We start from the raw sequence: 16,656 nt of genomic DNA, 5'->3' as shown, positions 1-16,656 counted from the left end.
ATTAGTAAAAGTTAATATAGTAAAAATGAAAAAAAGGAGTTCTTTTGCATTTGAGATTTTATTTTCAGTAGAGTTTGGATACTTATTGTAGGTAAATGATGTACCATGCATGAGCTAATCCCCAGCCCCTTTTTCTAATTTTTAAACTAATTAATTAGTTCTTTTTTTTTTTTTGCCTTTTTGAGGCAGGGTTTTGCTATGCAGTTCAGGCTGACCTTGAGCTCACTTTGTAGCCAAGGCTGGTCTCAAACTCACCGTGATCCTCCTGCCTCAGCCTCCCAAGTGCTGGGATTACAGGCATGTACCACCACGTCCAGCCTGGTTCATTAATTTAATGGTACTTGGGGTTGATCCTAGGCCTTTCACATTGAGCTATATTTCTAGCCCTTTTTAGTTTGTTTGAGGCCGGGTCTGGTTATGTAGTCCAGTCTGGCTTCAAACTTGTGGCAATCCTCCTGCCTCAGCCTCCTGAGTGTTGAGATCATAGGCATGTGCCACCACACTAGCAATTTTTTTTCTTAAGAAAAGATCTCACTAAGATGCCCAGGCTAGCCTCAAACATGCTATCCTAGTTTCAGTCTCCCAAAGTGGTGGGATTCACCTCCCAAGGTGTGCACCACCATACCAGCCTTTAATTTTATTTTGAGTTGGTGCCTTGCTAAATTGCCTGGGCTTGCCTTGAACTTGCAATCTTCCTGCTTCTACCTTCTTCATATCAGGGTTTACAAGCATGTGGCACTGCACCTGGTTTAACCTTGAAGTTTTACTTGAAGTATTAATGTAAGTTCTGTGTAGCTTTAAAGGCAGTGAAATGCTGCTAAGAAGCAAGGGCTGTAGTCTACATAACTCCACCTAACTTAAGGAGGAGAATTTTAGTGGCTTGTAATCCTGAAAGGAACAGAGATAGCTAGACTCAGGAACAGTGGGATCCGGGAGTTCAAATGACATCGTCACTCTTGCCCCACTCGGCCGCATTGGTTTCCCAGTGTTGGTTCAAGTCTCAGTCAGGCTCCTTCATTTACGGTGTTCAGATGACTGACAGCAGCACCAGGCCTGTAAGTCGCTTTCTCAGCCGCTCACAGTTCCACAGACCAGAGTCACATTGGCTCTAATTAGTTTGCCTGCCCATCCTAGCCTCTGAGATGGGATGGAGATGAGTGTCTTTTTCCTGTTTCAAATAAATTATTTACAGTACAACAAAATAATATCTCTCCTTCCAAGGGAAATGAAAACATATCTGCAAAAAGATGCACATCTGAATATCCACAATATTTTCATTCTTCGTTTCTTCTCATTGTAACAGACATGTGATAGTTGAACATATTTATGGGGTACAGTACGATGGTTTGATATGTACACACTGCATCCTGATCAAGTCAAGGATATTGGCATTTTCCCCTCGAACATCTATCCTTGCCCCATGTCAGAAGCATTCAGACTCCTCTTTCCGTGTGAAATTGGAAATACATCGTTGTAGATGTTAGTCACCCTCCTGCACAATAGAACACCAGACCTAATTCCTCCTGCTTTATGTTTTGTTGGTTTTTTTATTCCTTTTAACAGTATATGTTTGTGACATGGAATAGTGATGCTTGTTTTGGGGAACTGGTCCTGGCATAGAGCTAACTTGGTCATTTGCTCTTTCATCTCTCCCCAACCCCATCCCCTTCCCATCTCTGAAGTTCTACTTTGCTGTTTCCCACCATCTCTCTTTTCTTTTATTAAAGTGAGTGTTCTGATTGGACAGACTTGGGTCACGTGCCCAACCCTAGGCCAAGGATATCAGCTTCCCTAGACCACAGGCCAGATGGTGGGAGAGAGGGGTGGCCAGGATAGTCCTCTAAGGGAGACAAGGGGCATGGATGTCAGAGAGATGAAAACAGCACAAGGACATGCAAGCCAGATAGCCAGATGTATTTTCTTATGGACGTTCACTCTAGGTCAACCTTCTAAAGAATCGGAAATTTCCCAGCTGAGTGGTTGCTTTTGGCTTGTAAGATGACACCTACTTATCAGATGTGAGAGGCAGTGTTGTGGAGGAAAACAGTGGGTGCAGAGTGGCGGTGAGACTTTGCTAGTTAGGTTGATGGGACTTGAGGGAGACTGGTCCTGTACCCATCAAGGCACCAGTGGGGAGGGCACCTGGCATCTGAGGATAAAGAACCAGGCCAGAGAGAGAGAAAGAAAGAAAGGTAGATAGATAGATAGATAGATAGATAGATAGATAGAGAGGAAAACAGATTGGCAGTTAACCAAAGTTCAGCACTGCTTACTATTGCCAAAGAGCAGAAATATTATCCTAAATGGAAATCCTATCAGGAACATTTGATGAGAATTCCTGAAGGTTAAAGATGGGCTATACAGCTGAGCATGGTGGCACACGCCTGTAATCCTAGTACTCAGGAGGCTGAGGCAGGAGGATTGCGAGTTCAAGGCCAGCCTGGGCCATATTAGTAAGCTCCAGGCCCACCTGGGTTATATAACAAGACCCTGTTTTAAAGAACAAAACAAAACATAAGCAAGACTGGCTATATCCTGGGAACGTAGCTCAGTGGTAGAGTGCTTGCTCAGTGTCTGTGAGTTCCTGGTTTGATCTTCAGCCCCGGGAGAAAAATAAAACCAAACCAACAGACTGGTCATGACTGGTCATGGTTAGTCTAGTCATGTGAAGAGTGATTGCTTCCCTGGCTACTTCCCTTAACCCCCCTGCCTGATCCCATCCTGTGGCTGCCTTGTCTTTTGCACCGGCCTGTTTGTAGTTCAGAGTGCCATTTTACCACCCAGCTTTGTCATTATTCATACTCTCTCCGCTGCCCAGAATTCTGCTGTGGCTCACTGAGACTCATCTTACAAGACTCAGTTCAGATGGCAGGTTCTCCAAAAAGTATTGCTTAGCTCTACCTTTCTACTTAAGAATCCCATCCCACATGCTGCTCTCCTGATGTGCCTTTCACACTGGTCTCAATTACAGAGTATTTTTTGTCCCCCAGGGGACATTTGGCAACGTTGAGATACATTTTCGATTAACATGATGGGTGGGTGCTACTGGCGACCAGTCAGTAGAGGCCAAGGATGCTGGCGAGTATTCCACAATGCACAGGACAGCCAGCCGGTCCTCTGGCCCCAAACCTCCATGGTAACCAGCTGAGAACTCTGCTTACCGCCATACCCGCCACATTGTTGGATGCTTCTTCTTTGAGTCTTATCATCGCCATGGTGGTTGATGTCTCCATCCATGTCCTGCGTGACACCTGCACTGAGTGTGTCCCAGGAAAGAGTAGTTTAAAGATGACTGGATCCATGAGAAGATGAAATCCTAGTTAGTGACTGGTGCAAAAGAAAACTAGAGGCCATGCTCGTCCTTGCATTAGGTACCCTTAAACCTGCGATTTCTTTTACCTTGTATGTTTTTGTCTTGCTACTCTGCAAAAAGAGCTTTGGAGTTTACTGTAGCAAATAGTAGAAGACACTAAAGAAATGATTTTCAAGTGATACTTTGTTACAGTATCATTATTTTGGTTCTGTGGCCTCAGAAAGATTTAGGAATGCACAGGCTGTCCAGATTGAATTGATTTTTAAAGATTTAGAATCCGAGAAAATTCACCAAATACTACACCGTGAATGGTAAGCTCCTAGCCTATAATGTGTTCAATAATGTGTGTTAAATAAATGTAATGGTTATGCTTCAGTTGAAGACTTTTAGAATAATTATCTCAAAGACCTCATTCAAATCTGTGCATTCTTAGTAAAATAGTGATGCCTTTGAAGACTCATGGAGAACTAACTTGTGCCGAGCAGGTATGTATCTGGGACCTATGACCTAGGTTATAATGCCACCCTCAGCCCCCATAGCAGAAGAATGAGATCTTCCTGGGTTACTGTATAGAAACCTTGTGGGGAAATAGAGCTGGATGGATTTTTCTTTCCGCAGATGGGATCATCTTGATGTAGTTTGATCCTGCGGCATGTGTGATGTGATTGGCAGGGGGTGAGCTATAATCTGATGTAAGCATTCGTTATACAATCCCTCTCCGGCGGTGGGGGTCAATTTTTCCCCCCAGTTTTAATTTTTATTAGCCCATGTTTGCAGTGCGAAGGTAATGAATAACCCTAACTGCGGGGAGTTGGTACGTGTACATAATGCATCTTAATTCTTTTTACATCCTCTTCCCTTCCTCCCCGTTTCTCTGTCTCTTGATTCTCTTTTGCGAAAGATCTGTCTTCCTGGGTGGCGGTCAGTTTGAACAGGTATTTATGTAATTGCTCTCAATCAGCTGGAGGGTATTCGATGACAGAGGTATGGAGAAGGTTGAGACAAGATCTCAACCCTCCAGAGACTAACTTTTTATTTGTGGTAAAACATACATAACATAAAATTTACCATCTCAACCACTTTTCGATATACAATTCAGTAGCATTCAGTATGCTGACAATGTGCAACCAGCGTCACTATGTATTTCCAGAACTTTTTCCTCGTACCAAACAGAATCAGACATGATTTGTCCTTTCCTGTGTGGGCTCATTCAGTGAGGGTAACATTTCCAGGGCTCATCCGTATTGTAACATGTGATGAGATTTATTCCTTTTTATGGCTGAGACGTATCCCATTGCATGCATATGCCACATGTTGCTTATCCATCCGCCCATCAAGGATATGGACCTTTCTACCTTTCAGCTGCTGTGAGTAATGCTGCTAGGAACATGGGTGTGTAAGTTATCTTGTTGGAGACTGCCTCTCAGCTCTTTGGGGTCTGTTCCAAAGTTACTGTCCAGTTTTACATTCTGCTTGGCTTCTTCTGGCAAAGATTTCTCCTGATATTTATCCTCACAGCTGGCCATTATGTTTTTCCCTATCAATGTTTGGGTACTGGGTTGGTAAAATTTGTTTGCAAAAGGATCTTGCTTTGTACCATCTTGCTAGCCTGGAGTTCCAGGGAGAGACCTAGGGAGGAGGGGTTGTCCTGCTTTTAATTGGAGCGGCTTGTGTTTGGGCTAGTGATTTGCTTTAGAAAGAGAACTAGGCCATCCCTCCTTTTTGCCACCCAGGCCTCTGCCAGGCTTCCTTTTAACCCTGGGATTTCTTTCCTAAGGACCCTGAGTTCTGAAAGCTGATCACATCTGGCCTTGCGGTCAAGCATGAGAATTGTCTTTTTGTTCTCAAGGAGCAACACAAAGCTAATGGCAGAGGGGCGAAGAAGACCTTTTTTAAACATGAAAATGTATGACTGCAATTCTTACCTTCCATCACCTCCTCCCCATCTTGTGCTATTTTGGGGCACTTGGACTTTTAAAATGTTTTTTCCAGGTCAGTGCACAACATCTGGCCATAGCGGTAAAAGAGTGGTGGCTGTCGAGGGTCTTAGAAAGCGGAACTATTGAGCTTGTAGCGCTGGATCGCTTTGGAACAGGCCGCCTCTTAGACTTCTGTGATTTGGACTTAGAGACTGAGCCCGCAGATGCTCCATGGGAAACAAAGCAGTATAAAGCCTGGCATCTCTGCCTGTGTTTTATATCTGTCTCCTTTATTACTTTAAACTTCGGGTCAGATCTCTGCTTTGTTCTGCATGTGGGCATGTTAGTCACTTAAAGGCTGTCTATCTAAAAACCAGTAATGCAAGGTATATTAGCCCTCAGTTTAGCTATTTCATTCATTTTCAAGAACAAGGATGCCAAGATAAGAGTAACTTTGAGGATGTTCAGGGACATCCAGTTGCCAGCTTTTTTAATGTCGGGTTCCAGACCCCCTGGAGCTTTGCCTATAAGGCAGCAATCATGGACTTAAACCTGTGGTCACCCTGGGTTCCCGGAGAAACAGCCTCACGGACCACCCCATGATGAGGTCGCTTAAGCAGGAGCAGTTACCACACATAGGAGCCATCATCTCCCCATCAAGCTGTCATGAAGCTCACAGAACCAGGCCTGAGATACTGATCAACCAGACCATAGCTTTTCCAGGATTATTCACCCATTAGCTATGCAAACCCCCAACCCTTAACTCTGTTGCCCTTTTCTAGAAATCCCCAAGGTGCCACTCACCATGGTGCAAGCTGTAATTCCTGCAACCTTGGGAGGCTGAGGCAGGAGGACTACGAGTCTGAGCCCAGTCTGGGTAATTTTGTTTTGTTTTTTGAGACAGAGTCTTGTATATAGTTCAGGCTGGCTTTGAACTCAGTATGTAGCCTAGGTTGGCCTGAGGCTCGTGGAGATCCTCCTGTCTCAGTCTCCTGAGTGCTGGCATTATAGGCGTGTGCCACCATGCCCAATCTCCCTTGCTTGCTTAAATGCGTGGCCCTGTTCAATCAAGCCCCCAGGTTAGTTCCCCTGGGATGTCTGAAGGTAGTGTGTGCATCTGATTTCTAATCAGAGTGTAGAAAGCTGGGCAGGTCCATGCTACTCCTGCTGTGCATGGAGGCTAAGGTATTTCTCCCTGGTTTATGCTGACTTATTTATTTCTAATGCCCAGAAAGAAAACTGCAGCCTTCCTGGCAGACTCAGATCCAAAGGCTTCTGGTTCTGCTGATGTGATTTGGCTCTGTTATTGTTTAATAACCACACCACAGGCACCCGGCTCTCCCTGGTGGCTGGCAGTGACCTTGATGGAGGTGTCTGGTGGCCCATGTGTGAGACACGCCAGGCAGTATTCTCTTTGTACTCTTCATTTGTTGAGATTCTACTGCTCACTGGGGACCCAAAAATGAGTCACATGCATCTTCTTGCTACTTCCTGAGAAGACTCATTTTTTGGCTCAATGGCAAGTTCATCATGAACATGAAGAGGAAGGCTGTTGATAGTTTGGTTCTTTATTTATGGCATGAATGATGTAATAGATAAAGAACTTCACTGTGTCAGTCTCTTTTACTAGAAGAATCACAGAATCTTCAAACTGGTGAAGAACGCTAGTTCTAGCAGGGCAGGGGGATGCGTACCTGTAATCCCAGCACTGTGGGAGGCTGAGGCAGGAAGACTGTAAATTGAAACCCAGCTGGGGCAGTTTAGTAACTTAGGACGACCCTGTCTCAAAACAAAAGAATAAAAAAAAAATAAAAGGCTAGGGATGTCGCTCAGTGCAAAGGCACTGGCTGCAATCCCCAGTACCATGACTAATTAACTAATTAAAAAATAAAAATAGACAGGAAGAGCCTTGAGGATGTAGTTCAGTGCTAAGATCCAAGTTTAGGGAAAAAAAGCAATACTGGCTGTGGCCAGACTGCCTATATCCAAATGTCAGTTGACTTTTCTCCAAAATAGAATAATATTAGTATCGATTTCATAGATTTGCAGGCAGTGGGAGGTTATATGGTTTAATTACTACAGAGTGTTTGGAATATGACCTGGCTCTTAAAGCCGTTACTTTTAAACTTTGGGTTCATTCATGCATTAAACAAAAATCAAGGGGCTGGAGATTTAGCTCAGCGGCCAAGAGCCTGCCTGGCAAGTGCAAGGTCGTGAGTTCGGTTCCCGGTACCGGAGAAAAACCAAAAAAAAAAAAAAAAAAAAAAACAAAAATCAAGTAGTGCTAAGTATACTAAAAACCAGCATGGTATGCACTTTAAAAGGGTGCATTTTTATGATACATGAGGTATATACCAGAGAAGCTCTTACCTGTTTGGAGGCAAGCACTGCTTGTTTGCACAGATGCCTACAGCAGGGAGTCGACTTGCTCAGGCTGAATGATTAACGAGACGGATGGCCCTGGTTTCCAGACACGCAAGCCAAGCTCTTTGCAAACTGGCAGGGGGATTATTCACTTGAAGATTGCGATTCAGATTGGACCCTGAGGTTGGTTGCTTTCCATCCTGGTGCAGAACCCAACCTTAGTGTAAGGAAAGATATTGATGTGACCTAGGGACCTTAGCATTTCTACCTTCACCAGCTCTGCCCCACAGTTGCCCTTGCTTGCCGCACCTCTCTGTGTTTTCCAAGGCCTTAGATACACACTGTAAATGCCTGAATAAAGACAGAGAAAAGCAGCCAATGTGTCCACCCCGCCCCCACCCCTGAGCTTTGGGTATGGAATAAATATTTTTCCATAAGGTTTTCCAATTATACTGTTGTTTTCAATTCCCCCTACTTTTGACATTTAAGAATTATAGCTTCCTTTTTGCAAGACGAAGATAGTCTTTAAAAATCACCCTACTCAGCACCACAACCAAGAACCAGTAGCAAATTCTGTCCCCATGGTAATGAATAACCTTCCTTATTCTTGAGAATTCCTAGCTAGCTCTAAGCATCTCGGATGCGTAAGAGAGGAGTGCTTTAGAAAGAGAAGGCGATTGTTTTTTCCTGCTGAATCCACGTGTATGGTAATAGAAACCACATTGGAGCCAGAGTTGCCCTGCGGCCTTCTGCTCTTACCAGCCTTCTGCTTTTTCTCTGCCATATGCTTTGTTCTGGGATTTCCTCCTCCTGCTGACATCTGGCACTTAGGAGAAGGGGAAAAACCGTTTCTTCTAAACTAGTGCAATTACTGTGAGGAAAAAACACTCAGGTCTCTAGGCATCTACAGATGAAATTTTGCTTTTCCCTGAGCATCCTGAACGACTGTCTCTCTCTGAAGGAAGTGTAAGAGGTTACGAATGATCAGCCTAAGTTCCCTAAGATGAGCTCAAAGCACATCTCTCCCTTCCAGGGTGCAGAAAGCATGCAGGCTTTTCCTAGCAGCTGGGCGACATTACCTCAGCGACGTTTAATAAATAGGTTTTCCCCCAGGGGCTGGAATTGTAGCAGAGTCTATTATGAAATCTCATTTAGTTTGCATGAATCAGTTCAGGAGCTCTGACAAAATAAAATCTGAAAAAATGAGAAATGTTCCTACAGATACGCATTGTAGAGCTACCCATCACAATCCAGTTTGCTGTGAAATTGCCCCGGCTCAATGGATAAGACCCATAGTAGTTTTGCACTTTCCTGATGGAGAGGGCTTTTAATTGAGCCCTGTTTCTTGTGAGTAGGAGCAAAACCAATTGGGAAAACAGTTTTCACTTCATTTAATTCATACACATAATGCATATGTGTATATAATATGCATATACATATATATTAGTGACAAGTGAACCTAGGGCCTCACATATTCCAGGCAAGTGTCTATCACTGAGCTGTACTCTCAGCACCCTGCTTTTTAAAATAGAAGCTCTTAACTGGAGCTGGGCATGGTGGCGCACACCTGTAATCCCAGCACCTGGGAGGCTGAGACAGGAGGATCGTTAGGAGTTTGAGACCGCCCTGGGCTACGAAGTGAGTTCAAGACAAGCCTGAACTGCATAGTGAGACCCTGTCTCAAAAAGACAAAAAATAAAAATAAAACAAAATAATAAAATAAAATAAAAGAGAAGCTCTTTATCAAGATAGGTACTAAGAATCCGGTAATAAAGTCCTTCTAGCAAGCAGCCTTAGGTCTTTTATAAATCAGTATTGATTTACCCAGGGTTAGAAATTCTACCACAATCCAAAGACAGGTTGCTTTGTTCCTGTCCTGGAAGGTTGAGACAGTGACAAAGATCTGTGCAGCAGCCCCCAGCCCTTCTAGAAGGAAGCTATTTGTCTACTTGTTTCAGTCTTTGTCTCTGGACCTAGTCTCTTCCCAGTCATCCAGGGGACATTGAGGCAGCTCATCATAACACTGCAGAAGCTTTTGGTAAAAAGTGGGCTCCCAGCCAGGCATAGGAGTGCACACCTGTAATTCCAGAGGTTGGGAGGCTAAAGCAGGAGGTTCTCGAGTTCAAGGCCAGCCTGGACTACAAAATGAGACCCTGCCACATAAAAGAAAAACAGAAAGAAAAGAAAAAAAAGGAAAGGGTGGTGGTGGTGGCAGTCAGGTTTTGGTTCAGCTAATAGCCACCCACCCCAGCCCTTTGTTGTCACAGAGTGGGAAGGGGGCCTAACAAAGACCACTGGAAATGGGTGGGTAGTTTGTTACTCAGCTACTGTATCCCAGATAGAAAGTCGTTTGTGCCTAAGAAAAGTAGAAAACCATGACACCTAGTGCCTGATGTACAGCAGCTTCAGATTATTCCCTGCCCCCTGCCAGCTGAGCATTTGTGCACAAGGCAGACTGTTTTCAGGATTTATGCCCAGGAACTTTTGTAGAAATCTTCCTCAATTACTAAAGAAACTCGTGGGATGTTCTTGTGGACACATGATGAAGGCACACGAGGCTGGCCTAAGCCCTGCCCAACCCAGCAAAGCTTGGATTCTCCCCACTGCTCTGAGGACTTACTATGGCCGCTGCTGAGAGGCCAAGGTGGCTCCTAGGAAGGTGAGTGCCTGGAGAATGTCCCCAGAAACCAGGCTATGAGGTTGCATCTTGAGTCAAATTAATGTTCTATCAAATTGATGTTCTATCTTCCTGGAAATCTAGAACAGATAGAATGAGAAAAGAGACCATGAAGAAGGTATTGTAGGACTGAAGCTTCTGAGAGCTAATGAATCTCCATCATGCTCCTAAGGTCCATTGTGTGACTGTGGCTTTCTACCAGGTATTAGCTACAGTGTCAGTCAGCTCTCCCTCACTATAAGGAAATGCCTGAGTTGGGAACTTACAAAGAGAAAAGGTTTGTCTTGGCTCATGGTTTTGGAGATTTCCATCCATGGTCAGTTGGCCTCATTGTTTTGAGCCTGTGATGAGGGTGCCTATTATTGTGAGAATGGTGAAGCAAAACCGCATATATCAGAAGCCAGGGAGCAAAGAGCGAAGAGGGGGCTGCTTCAAAGCAAACCCCTAGTGACCTAAAATCTTCCCACTAAGCTGCACTCCTTAAGGTTCCACACCTACAACGCCACCACCCTGGGGACTAAGGGGCCTTTAGAGGATGTTCAAAGATCCATCTATAACATCCCCTCTTCAGGGTTTTCTGTTTTACTGAAGATCAGATCTTGCTAACACAGAAGTCTTAAAAAATAAGACCTGTGGGTGCTGAGCTGCCCCTGGGAGTTTTGCTGTGGTGTGCTAGTTGCAGTCCTGTGTGCTCCGTCCCCTAAATGTCCCTAATGGCCAAGTGTGGATGTGCAGAAATCAAGTCCGTTGTCTCCAAGGTAAGCTAACTCCTCTCTTTGTCCCTTTCTGGATCTGGTTGAAAGACAGATTGAGAGTAAGAACTCACCAGTGCATCTCCAGAGATGGCCCCTTCCCAACTTGAAATCCTGGGCAGCTCTTGCCATCATTCCCCCCTGGCATCCCTGGAGGGGCACACACCAGATTCTGTTTTCAGCCTCTGAAATCGTGGCAGCCACTGGCATGCTTTTAAAATGTTCGTCAAGGGTTTTCAGCATGGCTTAATCTGGGGAATCCAATATTTGAAGTATTTTCCTTTTCATTGTTCCCTTTCCTTTTGTCTATAACATATGAGCCACTTACTAGGCAGCCTGTTGGATCAGTTCACAAGGAGCCTTGGGCTGGGCATGGTGGCGCGCACTTGTAATTCCAGCTACTTGGGGAGACAGAGGCTTAAGCATCCCAGGTTTAAGGCCAGCCTTTTTCACATAGTGAGAGCCTGTCTCAAAATAAAAAAAAAAAAAAGAAAAATTAAAAGGGCAGGAGTGTAAGTACCTGGGTCTGGAGTATTTTCTCAGATTACTCCCATGACCCCCAACGCCTCAACCTCCAAGACAAGCTCCTGCCAGCGAGGCACCACACTGTGCGTGTTACATACGTGATCTCTTGTAGCACAGAGACACCTCAAGGACCATCTCTTGTCCCATTTTCAGATAAGGAAACTGAGGTTCGGAGATCTTACAGAGAGCAGGTGCAGAACCAAGGTCCCAAACCACTTTTTGGTCAGTGTGAATCCCATGTACTTTTTACCCCTGCGGTACAGTTTGTGACTGACAGCGTTTACAGCCTCAGCTGCTTATCTAGTACCATCTGGAAGCAGGCGTATCCCTATTCCCGGGAGCGTGCTTAAAGGGACCAGGCTGACTTCTGTATGTAGACAATATTTACCGAGCTGTTAGAAAGATGTAATGTGTTTAAAAAATATATAGGGATTCTTTATTGTGTATTAAATCTTGCTACATAAACTATCAAACAGGGAATAAATTTGACATCCAGTGTTACTGACATCGTAGATATTTTTTGTGTGTGTAGTCACCAGGGCTAGATTCAGAAAGATTAAGAGAAAAGATTTTTAAAAAGGAGAGGGGAGACTGGAGGGTGTAGCTCCGTGACAGAGTACTTGGCTGGCATGCACAAAGCCATGGGTTCACTCCTTACTATTACACACAGACACACACTCAGAAGTAAATAAATTATTTCAGGTCTGGCCTCACTGTCTTATGGGCCCCTGGAGTTGTATTTCAAAGTGCTTGAGGCCCTACCTCTTGGAAGCCCAGGGCAATGTGCGTACTGCCAGCGCTTAGGGCAACTGAAGCTGATGCTAGATTTCTACCCGTGACCAGGATTTCTATTCCTGGCGGTGTGTGTGTGTGTGTGGTTAGTGGGGGGACAACTAAACCAACAAGCTGATTTTTTTTGTCTAGTTTTGGTTGAATTTTTGTCTCAAAGGAAAATGTCCCCTTAGGAATCTATGTGACACATATAATAAGTTGCCCTAACAACTTTGTTTTTGAGATTTGATCCACATGATCAGTAGAGGCACTGAAATCAAGACTTTTGAAATGAAATGGGCTTTTGTTCTAGAGGTTCTTTTAATAGACAAAGATGATTTACTGTGTTGGCAACCACCCCCCCCCCCCCCCCCCCCCGCCACACCTTTTTTTTTTTTTTTTTTTTTTTTTTTTTTTTTTTTTGTTTTTTTTTTTGGTTTTTCTCCAGTACCGGGAAGTGAACTCAGGACCTTGCGCTTGCCAGGCAGGCGCTTTTGCCGCTGAGCTAAATCCCCAGCCCCTACACCTTCTTTTTTGTTCAGACTTCTTCTTTGGCCCCATGAGCTTGAATACATTGTCTCACCTCTCCTTTCTGATCTAGTTTTAATCTATTTTTTGTTGCTATAGCTGGATAATACGGGCAGGTGGTTTGTAAAGAGCAGACACTGATTGGGCTCGTAGTTCTGGAGGGTGGGAATCCCAGGCCCTTCTGGCTGTGTCATGGCATGTGGAAGTGTCCCGTGGTGAGACACAGCCGGTGTGATAAAGAGCTCACTTGTATGGCAGAGCCACTCCTTCTATAAGCCACTAATCCATGAATGAGTTAGTCCACTCCTGAAAGCAGCAAGGTCCCGCCCAGTCCTATTCTTAATCCTTCACAGTGGGGATGACACTGCAAACACTGCACCTATACTATGATCAAGTTCGAGTTCCAGTCACATCACCTTTAGGATCACTCCAGGGTCTCCATCCCCAAGTAGCGGAATCTGTTGAATTCTGCCACAGGAAGCTCCCCGTAAGTTTGTCATTTGGCCACACACAGCCTAGGGTCTTGCATGTTTTTAAAGGGCCAGGTGTCGTATTTTGATTTCTTTCCAATCTCAAATAGGAATCTGCCCAGATTGTTTGGCAGTTTTAGATATTTACCACCAAACAAATTGAGGTTAAAATTGAAACTGGGCCACACTGGGTAATGCTTAAGATTTTTCCCATAGCACAAATTGTCTGTTATTTGAAACTACTTTAATTGCAGTTCTTGAATCTCTGCATTCTCAGTAAACACTCACGGTAAAAACAGTTAACGATTAATCTGCTTGTGTTCCCAGCGACTTGAGAAATAAGCACTAACACCTTGCAGGCATTTTCTTATCAAGCTCTGAAGGATGGTTTTTACAGCCGGTATAAACCCTTGGTTTATCAGCTCCAGTGGCGTGGAAACCCCTTAGACCCAAATTATTTGGGATGAGCAAAATGGACCCAGCTTAGGAATTCCAAGAAGGCAGAATCAAGATAGAGAGCTGCCAAAGCTCACAGATGTGGAATGAAACCAATTTCCAAATCTGATGCTTCTGCATAGTTGGAATGTGCTTAAAACCTGAGCTCACTTGAGATTTGTGCACCTGTTAGAATATTTCAGACCTTACATTCTGCTTCTTTGTGTACCTCCGTGAAATATGATGATGACGGTTTTTCATAGGGCTACTGTTGAAATTTTCAAAGTGTTGACTCTGTGGTGCTGCAGAAATGCAAAATGCTAGCTGGTGTGTTTCCTGCATCCCGAGAGTGTACTGTCGCTAGAATGCAAACTTTGGATTAGATTTTAGTTGAAAGATTGATAAACTTGCTCATGTTAGTGACATTATTGCTTAGATTATGTACCGTATCAGCCAATAAAATATTCTCATTCTATAAAAGAAAAAGAAAAGGTGAGAACAGGAACAAGGCTAGAACCCCTTCTAGTCTATAAATTCACGCAGGGCTTTGTATACCTTTCTTGGTTAGTTTTCAGAAGATTGAGGACCGATGATACATGTAAATATACAAGTATTCTGTGCCAGACATACATCCCAGGCAGAAGGATAGCAAGTTAGAGCACAGCCTGAGCAATCTGGCAACTTAGTGAGTATATGAGGCACTCACTCTACTACTGAGCTTAATACCTAGCCTTTTTAAAAAAATTTAATTTGAGATAGGGTCTCGCTAAGTTACCTAGGTTGCCCTTCAACTTGTGATCCTTCTGGCCCAGCTGCTGAAGTACCTGGGATTGCAGATGTATGCCACTGACCCTGGCTCTGTCTTCTTTTGAAATTGGCTTGCAGCAAAACCTTGGGCTAATTATAACAGAAAAGCACACACAGAATGAATATTTGACGGAATGCGTGCCTGTAGCAGCAGTCTACAGTAGCGGTTCTATTATAGCCGCTAAACACTTGCATTATTGCTACTTAAAATTGGGTTGTTTTGTAGGTCTTACCTGGGAATTGAATTAACTTCAATGCGTCTGGTGAAAGCTAAATCTTTCTGTAAAGCTTTGGACAGGTTTTGTCATTGACATTAGGTGGTTAAAAGGACCTATTACTTATCCACATGTTCACACATACTGTGCATATGTCATTAAGGAAACAATTAGGAGTTAATTTTCAATAAGGCCGATTTGGTGGCTTCAAATTAATATGTTTAAAGTTCTTGATACTTGACCTTTTCATCACATCCAGCTGTTCATTGGTGGTAACCCACAGAGCTAATGAGATGCCGAAGTACTGCTGGGTTTGCTGCTCCTTACCACAGGGGAGGGGTCTCTGTCTCTCTCTGTTTCTCTGTCTCTCTCCCTTTCTCTGTTTTTTTCTCTCTCTGCCTCTCTCTCTGCTTAAATGTGAGTGGACAGAATATTTATCATCCGGCACACCCAGGAAGAAAATTAGCTTTATGGCGAGCACACTTTTAGACTTGGCAGGTCCTTGAGCTAGTTAATTTTGCACAATAGTTTATGTGGTTTTCATTCCAAAGCTTTTTAGAATGAAATATACTGTAAGAAGCACCTATCCAATAAAGCAAAGCAGTCCAGGCTAATGTATCAGTCTACATCTCTCTAGGATAGTATTCTTTTCTCTGTTCCCCCAGGTTCTGTGAGATCCAAATTCCCCGTCTTGTTTTGCACAATATAAATATGTAGTCATTCCTTGATAGATGATAACAGCCTAAGTTGTTTTAGAAAGTTTTAAGTGGTCTCCTCTGCATACTTTTGCATTGATAAATGATGGCTTTGTTGGCAAACTTGATTTAGTATTTTTGAAGGTGGAAACCACGGGTCTACCAGATTTTCCTGAGGTGGAGACCCAGTCGAACCTATCCAGGACCTCAGCATGGTTGTGGCTCTGACCCCCAGATGATTTTAATTTGTGACTTCAGTCTGGGAAAGCTGACCGTGAAGGAGACCAGAAGTCCAGAGGGTTTTCATCTAACCATTTTAGGGCTAGTCTTATCCTTCCTGAGGGGTAAGCCTGCCGCCTTCTCTGTCAGCTGGGGAGAAGGGGGGGACCCTCAGTGAGTGTGTGCAAAAGAGAGTGTTCACGAGACCAGAGCGGTTAAGGGCTCAGGGCCTGTTCTGACCCAGAGCTGTTCCATGATTCCGGTGCCTGGAGGGGACTGCTGCGCATGTCCCATGTGCAGCAAGGGAGGAGACTAGGGAAAGAGGTGGATGCCAGCCAGGGGTGGATTTGAGAGGTTTGGAGGACAAAGGTTTGGGTTGCTTTGTATGTGTGCATAAATCCGTGTAAGCATATACATCCATCAACAGCCCAGAAACTGGCTTGCCGTTTCAGTTCTCAAACAAATGGTTTGTTTATTAAACTGAAAGCTGCTATCTCCATTAGGAAACATTCAATTCCAGCAATTAGCCCTGAGGGTTAAAGAGCCTCCTTCCTGCCAGTCTGTTTCGCTCTGTTCCCAAACAATGCTTTGATGTGCAAGGGGCTCGTAATGGAAGATAAGTCAGCAGTTAACCCAGTGGAAGGTTAAACTGAAAAGGGACTTCTCAGAGAAGGGATTATCTCTGCGTTGTTAGCCACTGCTGGACGTTATCTGTACTCATAGTTAGAGACCTAATCTCCACAGAGGGAGAAGGTTACAAGGATGCAAAAGTATTCTAGCTATTTAGTTTGTTTAAAAGTGAGTTTAGAAATAGGATCTTCAGTCATTTGAGGAGGGGGTGAAGATGACCAGTGTTTCCATGGGGATCAAGTTACCAATTTATTTCCTTCAAGAATCAGTGGTCATAATACTATTAAATTGCTAGTTTTTTTTTTTTTAATTTAAGGGATCTATTTTGTGATAGTG

The 16,656-nt window shown here is 44.0% G+C and overlaps 1 protein-coding gene and 1 long non-coding RNA gene across 8 annotated transcripts in view; one reads left to right on the top strand and one right to left on the bottom strand.

The window, feature by feature from the left end:
• The window catches only part of LOC102017879 (A-kinase anchor protein 2), a gene marked incomplete at its 5' end in the record, with an annotated part of 466,044 nt that overhangs the window by 393,334 nt on the left and 56,054 nt on the right, over positions 1–16,656 (top strand).
• The window catches only part of LOC102017574, a 36,792-nt gene that overhangs the window by 17,207 nt on the left and 2,929 nt on the right, over positions 1–16,656 (bottom strand). For 2 of the 7 annotated variants that reach the window (XR_001233602.1, XR_260638.2), the window contains exons 2-5: positions 11,100–11,489; positions 10,217–10,353; positions 7,603–7,813; positions 6,193–7,011 (exon numbers count right to left, since the gene is read on the bottom strand). This is a non-coding gene — a long non-coding RNA (uncharacterized LOC102017574). Of the gene's footprint in view, positions 1–6,192; positions 7,016–7,602; positions 7,814–10,216; positions 10,354–11,099; positions 11,490–16,656 lie in introns of those variants that run through there. The other 5 variants (XR_001233601.1, XR_001233604.1, XR_001233605.1 and 2 more) reach the window with 4 other exon arrangements.

This window comes from Chinchilla lanigera, unplaced genomic scaffold (assembly GCF_000276665.1).
Source record: "Chinchilla lanigera isolate Chin_1 unplaced genomic scaffold, ChiLan1.0 scaffold00018, whole genome shotgun sequence".
Taxonomy (NCBI): Eukaryota; Metazoa; Chordata; class Mammalia; order Rodentia; family Chinchillidae; genus Chinchilla; species Chinchilla lanigera.
Note: the sequence above shows the minus strand (reverse complement) of the source record. Positions and strands in the feature narration are given on the sequence as shown.